Source organism: Rhincodon typus, chromosome 31 (genome assembly GCF_021869965.1).
Source record: "Rhincodon typus isolate 14 chromosome 31, sRhiTyp1.1, whole genome shotgun sequence".
In the NCBI taxonomy this organism is placed as follows: Eukaryota; Metazoa; Chordata; class Chondrichthyes; order Orectolobiformes; family Rhincodontidae; genus Rhincodon; species Rhincodon typus.
Window position 1 is genome coordinate 31,693,266 of NC_063362.1, and position 19,175 is coordinate 31,712,440.

Consider the following 19,175-nt stretch of genomic DNA (forward strand, 5'->3'; position numbering starts at 1 on the left):
ATTGCAGATTTCCAAGAACCACAATATTTTGTTTTCATTAGGAGGAATAGTCTCTTCCCCATTAGCATTTGGGTCAAATCTATCTCAGCAAAGAAGGCTAAATTCTCCTTTTACACATCCTCCTCAGTGAAGTTATCTTAAGAGTGAACAAATTATACAAAATAGAATTGGAGTTCAGCAGCTTAACCAGAATGAAGATTGGAACCTGCTCCAAAGCCTTGTAACCACCAATATCACATTGATACAGTGTGTGCAAATATGTAACTGCAGTTTATAAGGCAATACTGAGGAAGGGCTCTCTCAGGGCAACTCCTGTGTCAAGTACACATTCGAAGTATTTGAGAGTATCTGAATGATTGATAAGCTCAGTCATCACAAGTGAAGCATAAATTCAAAAACTTTTGTAACTCAGCAATTTTGGTATAAAGTACATGTGAAACCTCAACAAAGTCTAGAAGAACCTCAAAGCCATTCAAAACAACAAAGTAACATGTAAGATCACACACAGGGTCTATTGCAAAACAGTCACTATACCTCAGAGGTGGCACTGATCTGTAAGAAGGAACATTTTAATGATCCTTATCCAAATCAACAAAAACAAAACCTGCAGGATGGTGTGTTAACACACTGCAGTGTCATACACTCGAGATATGGTATCAGAAGAGGCTCTGAGATGAGAATCTCAAAAAGCATAGCTACAGATCTGTGAGCTGGCACTGAAGGGCACTGTTGTGGCTTTCCCCATTCTAACTCCTGCACAAACTACTAGGGATAAAAAGCAAAACTAGGAAATTTGCCATGAATAATGTAGAAATTTGCATTTGCTGTGGACTTGTTGAGAAAACCAGAACAAGCAAAGTCACAAAACTTTTATCAGTGCTGGGAAGAGACTGTATCCAAATGTATTCCACATTAAACCTCTCAGGAACAGTAGAAAAAACAAGGCCGAAATTTGAAAAGCTCCAAAAGCACACTTTCAGACCCAAGTGAACGTTGCACATGAATGGGACAATATTAGGCCAGAAAGAGTTCATTGATCAATACACACCATTAACTCAGCTTGCAGAATCCTGTGAATTTGCGCAATTAAAGAATTAGCTAATCAGAGACAGAATCATGTTAGGAATAAGGAATTGAAAAGTGAAATCATGCCTACTAAGCGAAGACATCTTGAGTTCACTTCAATACAATCCTTATGTTAACACACTGTAGTGTTGTACACTCAAAACTGATGGCATCTTTATTTCTGTTGATTGAAATCGATTTGCAGTCTTCAAGTCTAACAGTTGGTTAAATCAGTTTAATGCGGTCCATACAGTATATTTTAAAATGCCCTTCCTCTTTCAAATCTTAATATTTACTTGAATTGAGATTTGAGAATTTGATCATATGACAGTGATTATAATAGAGAAATGGGGGAAAATAATTCTCCTGCACAAATGTACGTGGAATTGGTTTTGTTTGGTTTCTTTCAAATGTTCTCTTTTTCCTTTCCAGCACAAAAAAAATGAGGGCTGAATGGCCTCTCACCAAGTAACTATTATTCCTGTGTGGGTCTTAGTAGTCCATTAAATAGCATTTTATAATATTAAAATATCTATGTGCATAGACATCCATCAAAGGCTCATGAGTCATAATTTGAAAAAGGGGAGGGGAACTTTGGAAAAGTTACACCCCCATTCCTAGAGGCATCAAGGACAATTTTGCCCAATGTGGGCTTGGCTGAGATCAGCTCGTACACCCACCGCGGGCATCGCCTCACCCACTGCGGACATCTCCCCACCCACCACTGACATCGCCCCACCCACTGCAAACGTTGCTGACGATTTCACTGACGCAGCATCCACACCCAGCTCCAAGCCAGCCACCAGCTCTACGACCAATCCCAGCCTCAAGCCCCAAGTCCTGCCAGGTCTTCACCATCCCCCCATCCCGGACCTCCCCCTCACTGAGGACGAATGGTCAGCCCTCAGTAAAGGAGTCACCTTCATTCCCCTCCGCCCACAAATCAATGAACTCGTCCTTACCCTTAACAGCAAGTCCTTTAACTCCTCCCACTTCCTATAGACGAAGGGGGTGGCCATGGGCACCCGCATGGGCCCAAGCTATGCCTCCCTCTTCAGAGGATATGTGGAAAGTCTCTCTTCTGCTGCCACACTGGCCCCATCCCCCACCTCTTCCTCCGCTACAACGATGACTGTATCGGCGCTGCCTCGGTCTCCTACGAGAAGCTTGAACAGTTGATCAACTTTACAAACACCTTTCACCCCAACCTCAAGTTCACCTGGACCATCTCTAAAACCTCTCTCTCCTTCCTGGACCTCTCTGTCTCCATCTCTGGTGACCGCCTCAAAACCGACATCTATTTCAAGCCCACCGACTCCCACAGTTACTTAACTACACCTCGTCTCATGCTCCTTCCTGCAAGAACGCGATCCCCTACTCCCAATTCCTTCGCCTCCACCGCGTCTGCTCCCAAGATGGGGTGTTCCACTCCCAAATATCCCAGATGTCCTCTCATTTCAAGGACCACAACGCCCCCCCACTTCTGTGGTCGAAAATGCTCTTGACCGCATCTCTTGCGTTTCCCACACCTCTGCTCTCACATCCCCTCCCTGCAACAGAAACAAAGTCAGAATCCACCTTGTCCTCACATATCACCCTACTAACCTCCGTATCCAACGTATTATTCTCCGCCACTTCCGCCACCTATAATCCGACAACACAGCCAATGTATTTCCCTACCCACCCCTATCTGCCTTTCGTAGGGACCGCTCTCTCCATGAGTCCCTCATCTACTCCACATTCCCCCGTAGCCCTACCACCCCTGGCACCTTTCCCTGCAACCACAGGAAGTGCTACACCTGCCCCTACACCTCCCCCCTCACCTCCATTCAAGGCACCAAACAAACCTTTCACATCAGACAGAGGTTCACCTGCACATCTGTCAATGTGGTCTATTTCATCCGTTGCTCCCGATGTGGCCTCCTCTACATCGGTAAGACCAAGCGGAGGCTTGGAGACCGCTTTGTAGAGCGCCTGCGCTCGGTTCGCGACAAACAACACCACCTTCCGGTCGTGAACCACTTCAACGCCCCCTCCCTGTACAATATGTCCATCCTGGGCCTCCTCCAGTATCACTATGACATCACCCGGAAACTGGAGGAGCAGCACCTCACATTCTGCCTTGGGAGCCTACAACCCAATGGTTTCAATTTGGACTTTACTAGTTTCAAAATCTCCCCAGCCCCGGCCTCATCCCATGACTAACCTTCCCTCTCTTCCCCATCTCCTTGACCTGTCTGTCTTCTCTCCTACCTATCCGCTCCTCCTACCTCACTGACCAATCCCCACCACTGCCTACCTGCACTCACCTATCGCCATCCCACCTACCTTCCCCAGCCACACCCTCCTCTCTCTATTTATTTCTGAGCTCCCTTCCCCCTCCCCTATTTCTGAAGAAGGGTCCCGACCCGAAACATCAGCTTTCCTGCTAATCTGATGCTGCCTGGCCTACTGTGTTCCTCCAGCTCCACACTGTGTTATCTCTGACTCCAGCATCGGCAGTTCTTACTATCTCTGATTACTTGTCAACTGCTGTGTTTTCCAAGAAATAATTTATGAGAAAATGTTAAATTTTATATATCGCTTTGAAATGCTTGCCATTGATTGCCCATTAAAAACACAATTTAGTATTCATAGTTATGAGAATATAGGGTAATCTATTATTTGTTAACATTGTAGAAAACTAATTCTTAAGTCAAAACATTACGGATTCAAACAGATTTTTGTGTTAGCTATTTAATTGCAATGTCAATTAGCATGTGAAAATAGAAATATATGGGCCCTATTTTCAGGCACAAATGGGACCAAAGCATCCAACACCGCAAACAACATGAACACACTCATTGCACACATAAACTACTCTTCAGCTTTGTTGGTAAAGACAAGTAGCAGATTGAGCCTTCACCTAAAACAGCTGCAGGTCACTTTGCACATATAAATACCCGAAGTGTTTGTAAAAATGGGCTGTCCTGAAAACAGCCAGTTTTAAGAGAACTCTGTTCAAGTAAATGTGGTCCTTTTCCCTCAAAGAAATGTCTGCAGATGACCAATGAAGGGGTAAGTTTAATAAAAATTACTTATGTGAATGTACAGCAGGAAATATAGTGGGTTTCCACCTCGACTCCACATTAAAATTGCACAGACTGACGCTGAACACTGCCTGCACTCCTCCTGATTGTTTCCCAACTCTACCAGTCACATCGCTCCGATCCCTGCACTACCCACCTCCCAATCCTCTTCTTGGCTGTCAGTACTTCATCACTCCCTTCTCTCCAGGGTTGCCTTTCTCCTGACTCTTTCCTCCCACTCCAAAGTCCTATTTAAAAGGCCTCCGATGGTACATGAGGAAAGGTGGTGAAGAAATAGAGAAGGCAAAATGGTTTGGGGCTGAGTTCCAGTTTGGTAAATATACCTATCAGAAATGCCAATGTTTACAGTCCTATTCTTGTATGGTCATAAGAAAAATGGGCAAACTCCTCAATGCACAGCTTGTGAATTCATAGCTCACAATGTACAGAAGCACAAAAAGAAGGCATTCAGCCCATGAAACCAAACAGAAAAATACTCCTTTCTCAACACAGTTATTTGTCTGCTGAAACAAAAATCACATTCTCAGACCATGAACGTTCCCAGGTGTCACTCTGATATGGTACATTAGCAATCTTTAATTTCGGGACAATGAGTATACTTTCTATTTTATTGAAAGATACAATTTCCCTTTAATCCATTCAATCAGTCCCTCAACATTCCAAAAAGCTACTTATGTGAAATTTCATAATATGTACCTAGCTTTGCTAACTATGTTATCTAGTTATGTCAAGGTGATTTTCCAAGGGTGATAGTCTGATGGTCCTTGCAGCTCAGGTTCCATTATATTCCATTGCACTGTACATTATCTCCATCTTGACTTAATACATTCAATCCTTCTCCAGCTTGATATATACCCAACTCCTTTAAAAGAAGTTAATCAGCACTGCATTTATTACTGTTGATGAAGTATGTTAAACATATCCACTACTTTGTCAGAAAATCACTTTTTTTAATCCTTACTGCTCTGTCTATTTGTATAGCTAATAATACATGTACATCATTAATGCCTCTCAGAGGTCTGAAAAGACCTGAGTCATGACCCTGATCAATCTTTCCAGTTGGTGCACTCTTCCTCTAGCTGCTTTATATGATTGTGTTGAGGGAGAGTTAGCTGTTTCTACTTAAGTTGCTAAATCCTTAACACAGCTGCAGATTAGGAATTTTTTTCCTTGCGTACTTAAAGCAATTAAGAGAGTTCATGGGTAGATAGGCACAAGCTGTTCCTTTTGGTGAGCAATAAACTTTCAATTAGAGTTAGAATATTGAAGGCTGATGTCAGGAATCACGTCGTCACGTAAAGGGTAGTGGAAACCTGGAACGTTCTCCTCCAAAAAGCTTTTAAGGCTGGGAGTCATTTGAAAATGCCCAAATTGATAAACTTCTGTTGGGCAGGGTTATTAAGAGCTGTGGAATGAAAATGAGTAGATTAAATTAAGATAGAGATCAGACATGATCTCACGGAATGATGGAATAGGTTTGTGCTTATGTTTACAAGAGGATATAAGTAGAATCTTTTACGTTGGTATCTCGCTGCTGCTGGCAACAGTGCTGAGACATCCATGCTCACTCTCAGAAGGGAAACCTGCCAGATCTTCAGCTCATTGGACACTTAGATAGACACCATTGGGCCGGAATCCAGGACATGATGTCCTGCCTGCCTGTAGGTGCCAGCCAATCAGAGGCAGTGCATGGAGGTGGCCACGTCTCCTGTTGGAACAACACTTCCTGGACTCTGAGGGTGCAGGAGCAACCCAGCGACAAAGGTAGGTGCTGTTGGAAAGGGATGGGTTTCTTGCAAAGTAAAGGTTTTGGGGAGAGAAGGACCATGGGGGTCAGGAGCAAGAGCAGGGCGATGGGTGTCAGCAGCGCCTCCTTGCCCCATGTCCATGTAATTAATCGTGCAGGCATGATTGCAGACTGAGGCAGACCCCAAACTTCGACTGACATGAAGCTTGCACAGGCTTATCCATTGGGTAGGCAATGTGGTATCTGCAGGAAGGAAAGGATCCTAAAGCAGTTTTCAATTGCCACCTTGAAGGTCTTAAGTGAGGGCAGAATTGCATTGGATATCGGTGGCAGTGACAACGCACCTCACTTCCAAGCCTCCTTCCTCAGTCCTCTGTGAGGTTGCAGCCCAATAGACAGGAGCCTCATGAAGTTGAGATTAAAATACCACCAGTAGGTTGCCATTCTTTCTGATTCTGTGGAAAGTCATTATAGTCTTTTTGAGAAAGTGACAAATTTTCAGGGACGTGGTCACACAAGAATCAGAATTTAGTTAGGGTGGGTGGAGAGAATCAGAAATCAAGACAGAATTGTTCCCCAATCCAATTTTCTGCATGCCAAAATATTCCAGTGACTTGAGAAGTTCCTAATCTGCCAAGAATGTTATACAGCTCTACAGATGCACTTATGACATAATTGAAGAAAATTGCCATTATCTGCACTCAAGTATGTTAGGACATGAGGGATATCTGGGTATCACTGGCATCAAGGTAGCTTGAGGAAATGGAAAATTGAAAATTTATATAGCCAGCTTGATTGATTGATTTTATTGTCACATGTACCAAAATACAGTGAAAAACTTTGTTTACAAGTGGTACAGACAGATCACAGCAAGCAAAGGATGTACGAATCAAAAAGACTTAGAGGCATACAGGTTATGTTGCAAGTTACGCTATTTGAGGCTAGAGCCCATTCATCAGTCTGATAACAGCTGGAAAGAAGCTGTTCCTGAACCTGCTCGTGCCTGTGTTCAGGCTTCTGTACCTTCTGTCTGACAGAAGGGGTTGTAGGAGATCATTACCGGGTATGATGGGTCTTTGATGATGTTGGCAGCCTTTCTGTGGCAGCAATCCATGTAAATGGAGTCTATGGATGGAAGGTTGGTTTCTGTGATGGTCTGGGCTGTGCACACCACCTGCTGTACTTTCTAATGGTCCTGGGCAGAGCAGCTGCTATACCAGGCCATTATGCACCTGGACAGTATGCTTTCATTGGTGCATCAGTAGTAGTTGGAGAGGGACCTTATGCACATGCCAAATTTCCTGAGCCGCCTGAGGAAGAAGAGACATTTGTTATGCCTTCTTGACTGTCACATCTACGTGGGAAGTCCAGGACAGGTTGTCAATTATAGTCACTCTGAGCAACTTGATGCTCTTCACCTTCTCAACCTCAGTTCCATTGATATAGATGGGAGGGTTTTCTCCTCACTTCTTTCAAAAATTGATGATCAGTTCTTTAGTTTTGCCAACATTGAGACTTGGATTTCGCCATTGGAATTATTCAGTGGTTGACAAAAGGAGGCTATTAGAAATGAGCAGTGCATTGTAGGTTTTTTTCAAATCTCCACCGAGTTCTCCAACACTGGCAATACAGTCAGGCAATGCTCCTTGCCCATCTGAAGTACCATGGACATTAATACCAATATGTAAATAACCATGACACCAAGATTCAAGACCAGGTCAGTAGTGCATCTACGGTCAACAGAGTTATTTTTCGTCCAAAGATATCTTCCCTGTATAGTTGGCTCACAGACAACCTAAAGAAATACCAGATGTGGTCTAATCTCACAAATGCTCAATACAAGGTGACAAGGTCCATTTGATTAATTAAATACTCTTGAAATATATCCAGGAACATGATTAGTCTTGTAAGTAGATTCTTTCTGGTTGAATACTTGGAGCCAATGCATTTGAAAGAGTTGCATTTATGTAGCAATGCATCCCAGAAACCATTCTCAGAAACTGTCCTCAGCATTCCATATACAAGTCACTGGAATTCCCTTGACTTCATGTTCTCACAATCAAACCACTTTGTAAAGGACAATTCATGCACACATTTCATGCTTCTTGTTCCAGTCCAATTTCAATTATTCATATTGAAATTGATCTGCCGTTAACTAATCCAGTCACGTGATTAATTCAGAACACTTTGGTTGCCATCAATCATTCATAAACTTAGCCCAGCAGCCAATACTACGCAGAATTCATAAATATCACAAACAGCAGGGGACTCCGAAAAGACCTCTGGGATACTCCACTAGTTCATGTCAAGCCCCAACAAAATTTCATCAATTTATTACCTTCTGCTTTCTCCAGTCATTTCTCAATCCAATAAACTAATTCACCGTGCCCTTCCTGAGCTTTAATATTTTTCAAAATGCTTTCATTAAATACTTTCCCAAAACAAATTTAATGCACCAGGAAATCCGTGCTCACAAATTCAGTTGCTGCCCCATAAAATTGTCAAGAAAACTGCTCCACTACATTTAAGTCAGTGCTTACTCTTCTTCATGACCTCATCACTCTCTAAATAAACATCGCAATAACCTTTACATCACTGTCACTGTGTGGCTAACTAATCTCTACTTTCCAGTTCATCTCCAATTCCCTTTTAGAATGTCTGATGAACATTCACTCCTGTTTATAGGGAATTCTTAAAGATATTAACCAGAATCATACTCATTTGCTCATTACTTTCCATGAGGATTCTAGAAAGGATCACATCTGATCATGTACTCTCATGACATGACAGTCAACTCAAATTCCTCAAAGTACATGATTTATTGATTTAACAAGGTGTAGAGCTGGATGGACACAGCAGGCCAAGCAGCATCAGAGGAGCAGGAAGGCTGACGTTTCGGGCCTAGACCCTTCTTCAGAAATGGGGGAGGGGAAGGGGGTTCTGAAATAAATAGGGAGAGAGGGGGAGGCGGATAGAAGATGGATAAAGGAGAAGGTACATGGAGAGGAGACAGACAGGTCAAAAAGGTGGGGTTGGAGCCAGTAAAGGGGAGTGTAGGTGGGGAGTTAGGGAGGGGATAGGTCAGTCCAGGGAGGATGGACAGGTCAAGGGGGCGGGATGAGGTTAGTAGGTAGGAGATGGGGGTGGGGCTTGAGGTGGGAGGAGGGACAGGTTCAGGAGGCGGGGACAAGCTGGGCTGGTTTTGGGATGTGGTAGGGGGAGGGGAGATTTTGAAGCTTGTGAAATCCACATTGATACCATTGGGCTGCAGGGTTCCCAAGCGAAATATGAGTTGCTGTTCCTGCAACCTTCGGGTGGCATCGTTGTGGCACTGCAGGAGGCCCAGGATGGACATGTCGTCTGAGGAATGGGAGGGGGAGTTGAAATGGTTCGCGACTGGGAGGTGCGGTTGTTTAGTGCGAATCCAGCGTAGGTGTTCCTACTATCTCTGATTTATTGATTTCATAGACAGGTAACCAAAGCAACATCTAAAAACTTGCCCTAATTTTCAACAGTTCAGTGGATAGGAAAAACTCAATTGCTATACCTGTCATTTCCCAGTTTCTCTAATTTTCATGGAATTATGTAGAATTACACAGAAATGACAATGCAGAAGCAAGCCCCTTGACTCTACCTGTCTGAAATGGTGTTTATTCTCTCCCAAGATTTGTTCAAATTACATGTTATACAATGGATTCTTAAATAGTGTTAATAAAGCAAAACACTTTGATTCAATCTCCACTCTGGTGGTGCATTCCACACTCCCATAATCATACCAAAGCTTTTTGGACTCTGTATCATAAATATATCAGAATTAGAGGGACACATTTGGATAAGAAGCAAAAACAGATGCAGAGAACACAACTAGTACTCATGCTGTACCATCTCCTTGAGACAAAGGCAGCCCACAAATCTCATGCTAGCTGCTAAATGGAGTGATAGCATCATGCAGCCCAGCTTAAAGGGGGGAAGTTAAATGGCTGGGATGGTGAGGTGAGTGAAGGAAAGTATACGCAAGGTATGCAGCACTTGAACCGATGCTGCATAACTTAAAGCTAGCCTACACCTAGTGAAGTTTAGATGCACTCTGGCCCATCAAGGGCTGGAATGCACCGGGAACACTTTTTGAACATGAGCTCAAAACAATGATTCAATATGACAGAGGTTTTCAAGATTCTCCAATAGAGCAGGAAGAGATGGGGTCTCTAACCACAGGGAATCAAAAGGCCCTCAAACCGCCATTGTACAGGGGTTAGGAGTGGATAGTCTATCACCTGTCTTTCCTGCTTCCAAAGCTTCCTTAAAACCAGTCTCATTGGCTACGCCTCTGACCATCCCGCAAGTCCCGCTGGGGTGGCACGGTGACTCAGTGGTTAGCACCGCTGCCTCACAGTGCAAGGGACCCGGGATTGATTCCACCCTCGGGGGTGATCGTCTGTGTGGAGTTTGCACATTCTCCCCGTGTCTGCGTGGGTTTCCTCTGGGTGCTCCGGTTTCCTCCCACAGTCCAAAGACATGGAGATTAGGTGGATTGGTCATGCTAAATTGCCCATAGTGTGCAGGGATGTGCAGGCTAGGTGGATTAGCAGTGCAAAATGGAGGGTGATAGGGATAGGGTGGGGGGGTGGGTCTGGTTGGGATGCTCTCCAGAATGTCAGTGTGGACTCAATGGGCCCAATGGCCTGCTCCCACAGTGTAGGGATTCTATAGTTCTATGATCCAATGAATTCTTCTCTTGTCACTGCACTTGGGGAACTTATGCACATTCCGATTCACAGGTTGTCAATGACTGTGTCATATTGTTTCAGTAAAACTATTAACATTTAACATCATTTGTAATCCAAATCCCAGGTAAAGGTCAGTAGCACAATCAATAAGTTATTTCTGCTCTGCAGCACAGGATTCTTGCTAATCCATGTATTGAGAAGCACCATTCTTTTTTGGTTGGGCAGGTGGCCTGGCAGAATCCCACAAAATGGCACATTACTTTTTCCAATGTGTATAATACTGTGCAAAATCTCCCAAGTGACTCTAAATATGCCAGTTTCTCAAGAACCAGGAAAAAAAACAGTTGTATTTATATAGGATGCTGCTTCACTTTCAGAACATCCCAAAGTGTATCACATACCATGAATTATGGTGAAATACAGTAGGGCAGGCTTGATGTTTGAAATGACAGCATCTTAATTTTAGTGAAGGGACCAAAAGTAGAGAAGTGAAAAGAAATCAGGACCAATAACAGATTAGGTGTTAAATGTATTCTTCTTATTTTCTTTCTTATCTATTTTGGATATTTAAATGCAAATGTCCATTTGACTGATGGCAGTGGTAGTGAATGCGCTTCGGCTGGAATCTTAGCATTGTCAAAGTTCTCTGAAGGATTAAAGAACTGTCGGAACACTCAAGTGCCAAATGCACAATCTTTTAAACAATACCTTTTACATTCAAGACAACAAGGTGCAGGGCTGGATGAACACAGCAGGCCAAGCAGCATCATAGGAGCAGAGAGGCTGACGTTTCGGGCCTAGACCCTTTTACATTCAATTGGCTTCATATAGCAACTAAGTCAAGTTTTGACTCTAGTTTAAGAACCCAGGATTACAAGCTGTAGAATACACAAGTTGTAAAACAGAATTAGAAGATGTAACATATTGAAATCAAATCATGTACCTCTTCACTGGTGATTTATTTGTAATCGGGTTGCATAATATAACTATGCTGTGCACATCCTAAACTGCAAAAGCTCTTGCACTGACTCTGCAAGAAACAAGCAGTGATAGCATTGGTTTACAAATGCGTCTAATAGGTTTTCTGGGACTTGAATATTCCACACGGTCAACTCTGGTGATTTTAGCATCTTCTGCAACAGTGGTTTATGATGCAACTGAGAGAAAATATTTAAAATTACTGGACCTTTTTATTAACTCTTTGCTTCACTGGTGCACTTCCATTCCCTCTGCATGTGAAAGCAAAACTTGAACAACACGACAGCAAACACAAGCTGAAACCAATAGTTACTTGCAAGTTCACAAAATGCATAGCTTTAACAACGCATACATCTATTCAAGGCAAACAGCAAGTAGCTAGACCATACATTTAATAGATTACAATCTGCCAGCTAAAGAAGAAGTGACTAGCTGGTCTGGAGTATCTGCATCTCACAGCCTTCACTCTCCCATTGAACAGATAGCAATAGAAAAGTCTATTAAAAGATTACAACATCAAATAATTATGCTGGCAATATTGGTGATTCAGGGATACTGGCTCACTGGGTTGAGCTGTGATTGATTATCTCAAACGCAATGCTGACAATTTGTCAGGACTTTGAGTTGCATGTGGGATTTTTCGATAAGACTGTCAGCTATCCTAAATTGATCAATAAGTTAGTCCTGCTCTGCAACAGAATATTCTTGCTAAGTTTTGTATTGAGAACTATCATTCCTTATTTGGAGAGAGTCACTTACTAGAATACCACAAAACATCACAAGAATTTTTACAATGTGTATAATTTTGGACAAAAGCTCACAGAGGCAGCGCAAATGGCAGTAATGTAGCAATCAGAAAGAAATGCATTTACTCATCTTTCAGAACATCCCAAAAAGTATTGTAAACTGGGTATTACACTTCTAATGGCCTCGCAATTTGTCCTTAGAAGAAGTGGCAAAACCACTTAACAACTAAGCTACTATTCAAAATTAAACCATATCACTTTAATCCCAAACACACATTCACACAACAGACAAGCCAATACACGCTGCAGGGATGATACAGGTTTTCAAAAGAGGTAAAAAGCAGAAAGCTTGGATGGGTCATGGGCCTGAACTCAAAGGGTTTAAAAAAAACTGGGAAGACTTTGCACAGTCCAGTCAATTTCCTATTGTACAGATCACAATGCTAATTGTCGTTGAATTGATCAGATCTTCAAATCAGAATTCAGTTCAGATGACAATTAGTTAGACTTGGTCTTTGAATGGAAGAAACAGTTCAGGTCTCAAAGTTTATGATGAAGTTCAATTTCTGGAAGGTTCCCAGAAGATAATTTATTGAGAAAAATCGGTGCATCATGTCCTGCTATAAGATTTCTTCTTTCTCAGGAGAGAAAAGTTGTTCCTTCAACTGACACAACAAGGTGTGGACTGGAAAATGCAGCAACTGCAGACGACAGGCTGTTGCTAGACAACTTTCAGTGCATAGGCCCCATCTCTTCTAAACCATGTTTGTAAAGCAATTAAAGCCAAAGAAAGTCTCTTACCTGTCTTAAAGTTTTGTTTGCTTGCTTTCACAAAGTTATCTGATGCTTTGTAAACAGTAGTTGAACAATCACTCCATTTAACGTCAGGGATTATTTATTAGAGTGGTACATTGCACAAAACTAGGATCAGGCTATTTTATATCTAGTCCTTGTACTAAAGCAAGATTAATAAAAGATCTTGCAATTTAGCATCCTCTAGTGGGCAACAGAATTTCAAGTTTTGTTCAAAGGTGAGCAAATTGGGTCTCAAACCAGTGATCCCACCTTAAATAAGGTTAATTACAAGAATGAGTTGACTAAAGTGGGTTGGGAAAATAGACTGAGGGAAATGTCAGTAGATGAGCACTGACGGACATTTAAGATATTTCAAAATACTCAGCAAATATTTATTCTGGTTGAAAAAAAATTGATGAGAAAGGATGAATGACCTGTGGTTAACAAGGGCGAATATTTAATCAAAACTAAGATTACAAAACGTAGAGAGGTAATAGGAGGCCAGAGGATTGGAAATATTGTTAAGAACCAGCATCAAATGACTAAAAAGTGAATAAAAATGGAGAAAATTTATTATGGAAGCAAATTTGCAAGAAATATAAAAACAAAGAACTTCTATGAGAACAGAACCATTGGAGGATGCGACTGGGGATCTAACAAAACAGGGAAATTGCAGACAATTTAAACCAATATTTTGTATCAGTCTTCACAGTGGAAAACACTGCAAACATCCTAAATGTATCAGATAAGTAAGGTACTAATGTGAGGAAAAGTCTTGTAAAAATCTCTATCAGTTTCCATCACAAATTTGTTGCAGCACAGAAGGCAGCCTTTCAGCCCATCATGAACCAGTTCTATTTCCTAGTACCAATCTCCTGCCTTTGCCACATATCCACGCATACCATTTTTACCCAAATAACCTTCTAATGCCCTCTTAAATGTCTCAATTGAACTTGCCTCCACCACATTTCCAGCCAATACATTCTATTGCCTAACTACTCACTGTGTGAAAAGGGTTTTTATTCTATTACCTTGCTTCATTTGCACATCAGTTTACATTTATTTTCTCTTGTTCTCTTTTCTTTTACAAGCGGTAGACAAAATATTTGACAAACTAGCTAGACTTAAGGCAGACATGTAACCAGGACCTGATGGCCTGTATTCAAAACTTTTAAAGGAAGTGGCAGCAGAGCCAGTGGAGGTATTGGTCCAGAACACATTGGATCCTGAGAGGATTCTAGCAGATTGGAAAACTTGTAACCTGATCGCCTGTTCAAAAAGAAAGGGAGACAGAATGCAGGAAACTACAGGCCAGTTAGCTTAATATCTCCAGTGGGGAAAATGCTAGAATTCATTAGCCAGGAAGAAAAAGCAGGAAATGTAGAAAAGCTTAACGCAATCAAGCAGAGACACCATGGTTTTGTGAGAGGGAAATCATATTTGAAAATTTGTTACAGTTCTTTGAGAATACAATAAGCAGAATTGATAAAGGGGGACCAGTAGATGTAGTGCATTTTGACTTCCAGATGGTATTCGATAAGATGCCACATAAAAAGTTATTGCACAAGATAGGAGCTCATAGTATTAGCGTGGAATGTGGATTGGTTAACACACAAAAGTCTTTTTTCAGGTTGGAAAGACATAACTAGTGGAATGCCACAAGGATCAGTCCTATACCCTCAATTATTTACTACCTGTATGAGTGACCTGGAGGAGGGGAAAGAGTATAACATCTCCAAATTTGCTGATGCTACACAAATAGGTGGGAGGGCATGCTGTGATGAGGACATAAGGAATCTTCAAGGGAATAAATACAAGTTGCATGAGTAACTGAGTAAAAACGTAGTGGACGGTGTTTAATGGAGGAAAGTGTGATGTCATGCACTTATCCACAAAGAAACAAAAGGCAGTCTAAACTTTAAACAGAGCGAGACTCCAAAAAAGCACATAACAGAGGGATCTGTGTCCTTGAGCATGAAACACAAAATGTGAGCACACAGGTACAGCAATAATAAGGCAGCAAATAGACTACTGGCCTTCATTTCTAGGAGACTGGAGTTTAAGGTGCACAATGCAACACTGAAGCTGCACCTGGAATACTACATACAGTTTTGATCCCTATATTTAAGAACGGATTGCCATTGGATGCAGCTCAAAAAAAGTTTTTTTTAATGCCGATTCCTGTTTTGATGGAGATGATTTATTAAGAATAGCTAAACAGGTTGGCCCTTTATTCATTAGATATCAGAAGAAAGAAAAGTGATTATACGCTAACACAAGATTCTGACAGGGTAGACATTGAGAAGACGTTTCCACCAGTGGGAGCATCTGAACTAGAGGATATCGTTACATATGGCATGGTGGCTCAGTGATTAGTACTGCTGCCTCACAGCACCACAGAGCCAGGTTCGATTCCAGCCTCGGGCGACTGTCTGTTTGGAGTTTGCACATTCTCTCTGTGCCTGCATGGGTTTCCTCCGGGTTCTCCCGTTTCCTTCCACACTCCAAAGACGTGTTAGGTGTACTGGCCTGGCAGATTGTCCACAGTGCCCAGGGATGTACAGGCTAGGTGAGTTAGCTACGCTACATGTGGAGTTAAGTGTAGTGAATGTCTGGAATTCTCTACCAGAGAGGCTTGGAGACTAGATCACTGAAAGTATTTAAGGAAGAGATAGATAGATTTTTGAAATATCAAGGAGTTGCAGGCTATAAGAATCTGGCATGGAAGATGAGTTGAGGCCTCCACAGATTGGGCATGACTTTCTAGAATGATGGGGCAGACCTGAGGGCCTTAAAGGCCTATTCCTAGTCCTATTTCTTATGTTCTTATGTCTCAAAAGGGTGGATCCAAGAAGGGTGTTTCCATGGCTGAGGAAACTAGACCAAGGGGATGCAGACTTAGAAGAAAAGACATGCTGATTAGGATTTAGATGAGGAGAAATATCTTCACTCTGAGGATGCTGAATCTTTAGAATTCTCTACCCCAGGGTACTGTAGCACCCTATCATTGAGTATATTCAACACCGAGTTTGACAAATTTTTAGAAAGTGACATCAAGGGCCATGGGGATACTGTGGGAAAATAGCACTGAAATAGAGATTAGTCATGATCTAGTTGAATAGTCAAGCAACTTGATGGGCTTAATGACTGCCTCCTGTGCTACTTCTTATGCTCCTATGTAAAGGGGGAAGAGACAGGCTCTCTCTCTCTCACGCAATTGCTCAATTGCAAGCACAGCCTTCTCAAGTGTGGGAGTCTCTGTTGAAAAGCATGACAAGGTGCCCTTCTATAACACATGTTTATCATTTCCATCAGCTGTGAGGACAGCAGGAAAGGTTGTGGTGATGGGCTGTACACAGTCTTCAGCACATTGCAAAAACACAGATCATGACACTCAGCTCAATACAAAAGCTTTGTAGTCCATTTGTAATGCTGCATTTTTCCTAAAAGCATGCTGCAGCTTCTGTTTAGCATTTTTTTAGGCTGGATGCTTGATTGCTGATAGTGGGGCTGTTAGATATGTAAGCTGGTTCTATTTGATGAGCTAAGTTAAGGAATAATTGTTGCCTATCAACAGAGCTCTGACAAACATTGCTGTATTTTTAACATGCAATGGAACAGGAAGGAGAGCCCTTGGCTTCACAATTCACCTGTACGTCAGCACTCCCTTAGCACTGAAACAAACTGTCAGTCTATGTTTATGTGGTCAAGTTATAAAATGGAATTTGGATCCATAACCTGCCAACTATGCGACTAAGATTGCACAAACTAAAATTATACCCTTATATCCCAGATTGAGAAACTTTTTTTCTTGCTTTCATTCATGGGATGAAGGCATTGCTGGCCACAAAATATTTTTTTCTCTATTTGTTCCATGTACTCTGCAGATAGAAGTCATTGTTACCATCTCTACAGACCTGCTTAATGATGGGTTTAGTCATTCCTGACGTATTACCTAGGAAATGAAATACACATTTCCTCTCAATACCTTGAGAATTCATTCCACTGATTGTAAAACACTTCTCTCCTTGATGGAATCACCATCTTCTTTCTTCTAAAGTCAACAATGTCTTTATTTCCACAGCCCCCCAAAATATTAGATTGTGGTTATTCTTAATAAGCAAATCACAAAAATTATGTTTGATTCACAACGCTATAAAATACTATTAAAAGAATAAAAATAGACATCACTGTTCATGTTGTGTCTCACTTCAATCAAGTAACAATTGGTCAACCCAACACCAATCTTCAATTGGCCCTTTTCAGCTGACCAGTCCTGTATTAGACACTGTTCCTTCTCAAGAATGCTTCATTGATCATCAGTCTGGCAATGCCCTAAATACCAGTCAGACCAGACAGACATAATGTGTAGAGCCTTAGCACAGAAACTACCTCGAATGGAATCATTCAGACAGATAGGAGGATGAAAATGCAGCAGCACAAATTCATTAACACTGCTGCTGCCCAAGGCAAACCCAGGGTCAAGCCGAGTCACAGCACGCAGCCCACTCACTTCCAGCCTCTCATTATATGGTACGCTGCACAGTAGACACCCAACACCAAAAGTACATGACAACATATTTCCAAGCAAAGGGCAAAGGTAATAAAATGGGAAATGGATATTTTAGGCTTTGTTTTTAATATATGGCCATGTAAGAGTGAACAATGGAACAATGAGGTTTTTTTTAAATCAGTAATGAGTGAGATCATATGATATGTCTAAAATTTCATTGAATAACCAATCTGACTTCTGCACTGAACAAAAAAGTATCCTACTTCTGTCTCATGTATACAGAATGAGCAGAAAAAAATCTCTATTGCTGTCTCTTCATGAAGAATAAATGTTGTAATCAGCTATCATGGGGCATCCATAAGATTCAGTGTTAAATCCCAGGCTAATTAAAGCATGAACTGACATTTCAGTGTTTTAATTAGCTAAGATTCTCTAATGCAAGTACACTGCTGCTAGGTCACTCATTCTCACATTCAAGACAAATTTTAAGATCGCTTATTTTATATACCTGTTAATAGTTTCTTTAAAAATGACCTCAAAATTCTTAGTTTCACCATTTTACTATTTTAGAAAAAGTGATTTGCTGAAATTAATGCACTCTAAAATATTCCATTAAAAAACTGGCACAAACGTTTGCATCTTTACCTCCAAATATTTCCACCTTACAGGTTTCAGCATTGTAGGTGTACCTAATACTTTGGTAACCCTTAATTTCATCTTTTCATTGAATGCAGAGGTGAGCACTGATTTACATTACACTATTACACTGCTGTGTTCATCCAGCTTTACATCTTGTTATCTCAGATTCTCCAGCATCTGCAGTTCCTACCATCTCTGAAACAATTTTAACCCCACTGCGAAGCCTCTAAGGATGCCTACCCTGAAGAAGTTACCTTCCTCCCTCCGGAAAAAACTCAGTGGATCTCTCTCCCACTGCAACTCTCTCGTAATCTCTCCTCTATCCATCTTCTATCCGCCTCCCCCTCTCTCCCTATTTATTTCAGAACCCCCTTCCCCTCCCCCATTTCTGAAGAAGGGTCTAGGCCCGAAACGTCAGCCTTCCTGCTCCTCTGATGCTGCTTGGCCTGCTGTGTTCATCCAGCTCTATACCTTGTTATCTCTACATTACACTATAATTAGGTTGCAAGGAGCTTGCTAGGAGACGTTGACAGTACATTGTTTTCACACAGATTACCATTCTCTCTGAGATCCACTAAGAAATTCTGAAAAATTGAGCTTTGAACAAAACATTTAACTGCAGGAACTGATTATTTCCCTTGTGACTTGTTCACAGTGTACTAGAACTTTTGGGTCAGATGAAATTGATTTGAATTAATTTTACCAAGTTGCAAAGCCAGGAAATATACAGCAAAACATTTAAAGATATTGATTGGTTTTGGAATGTGACGCCATTGTGTCAATTAAGGAAGTATCTACAAAGATATAACATTTTTCAAAGCAATTGAAGAGTTGTGGTTGACTGAAAAGGAAATGTTAATGTTTTATCTCTGGTCC

General features: G+C 41.6%; 1 protein-coding gene across 5 annotated transcripts in view; it reads right to left on the reverse strand.

Moving 5' to 3' along the window:
* Positions 1-19,175, reverse strand: part of nphp4 (nephronophthisis 4) — a 342,957-nt gene that overhangs the window by 91,934 nt on the left and 231,848 nt on the right. The gene's annotated exons all lie outside the window — the stretch shown is intronic.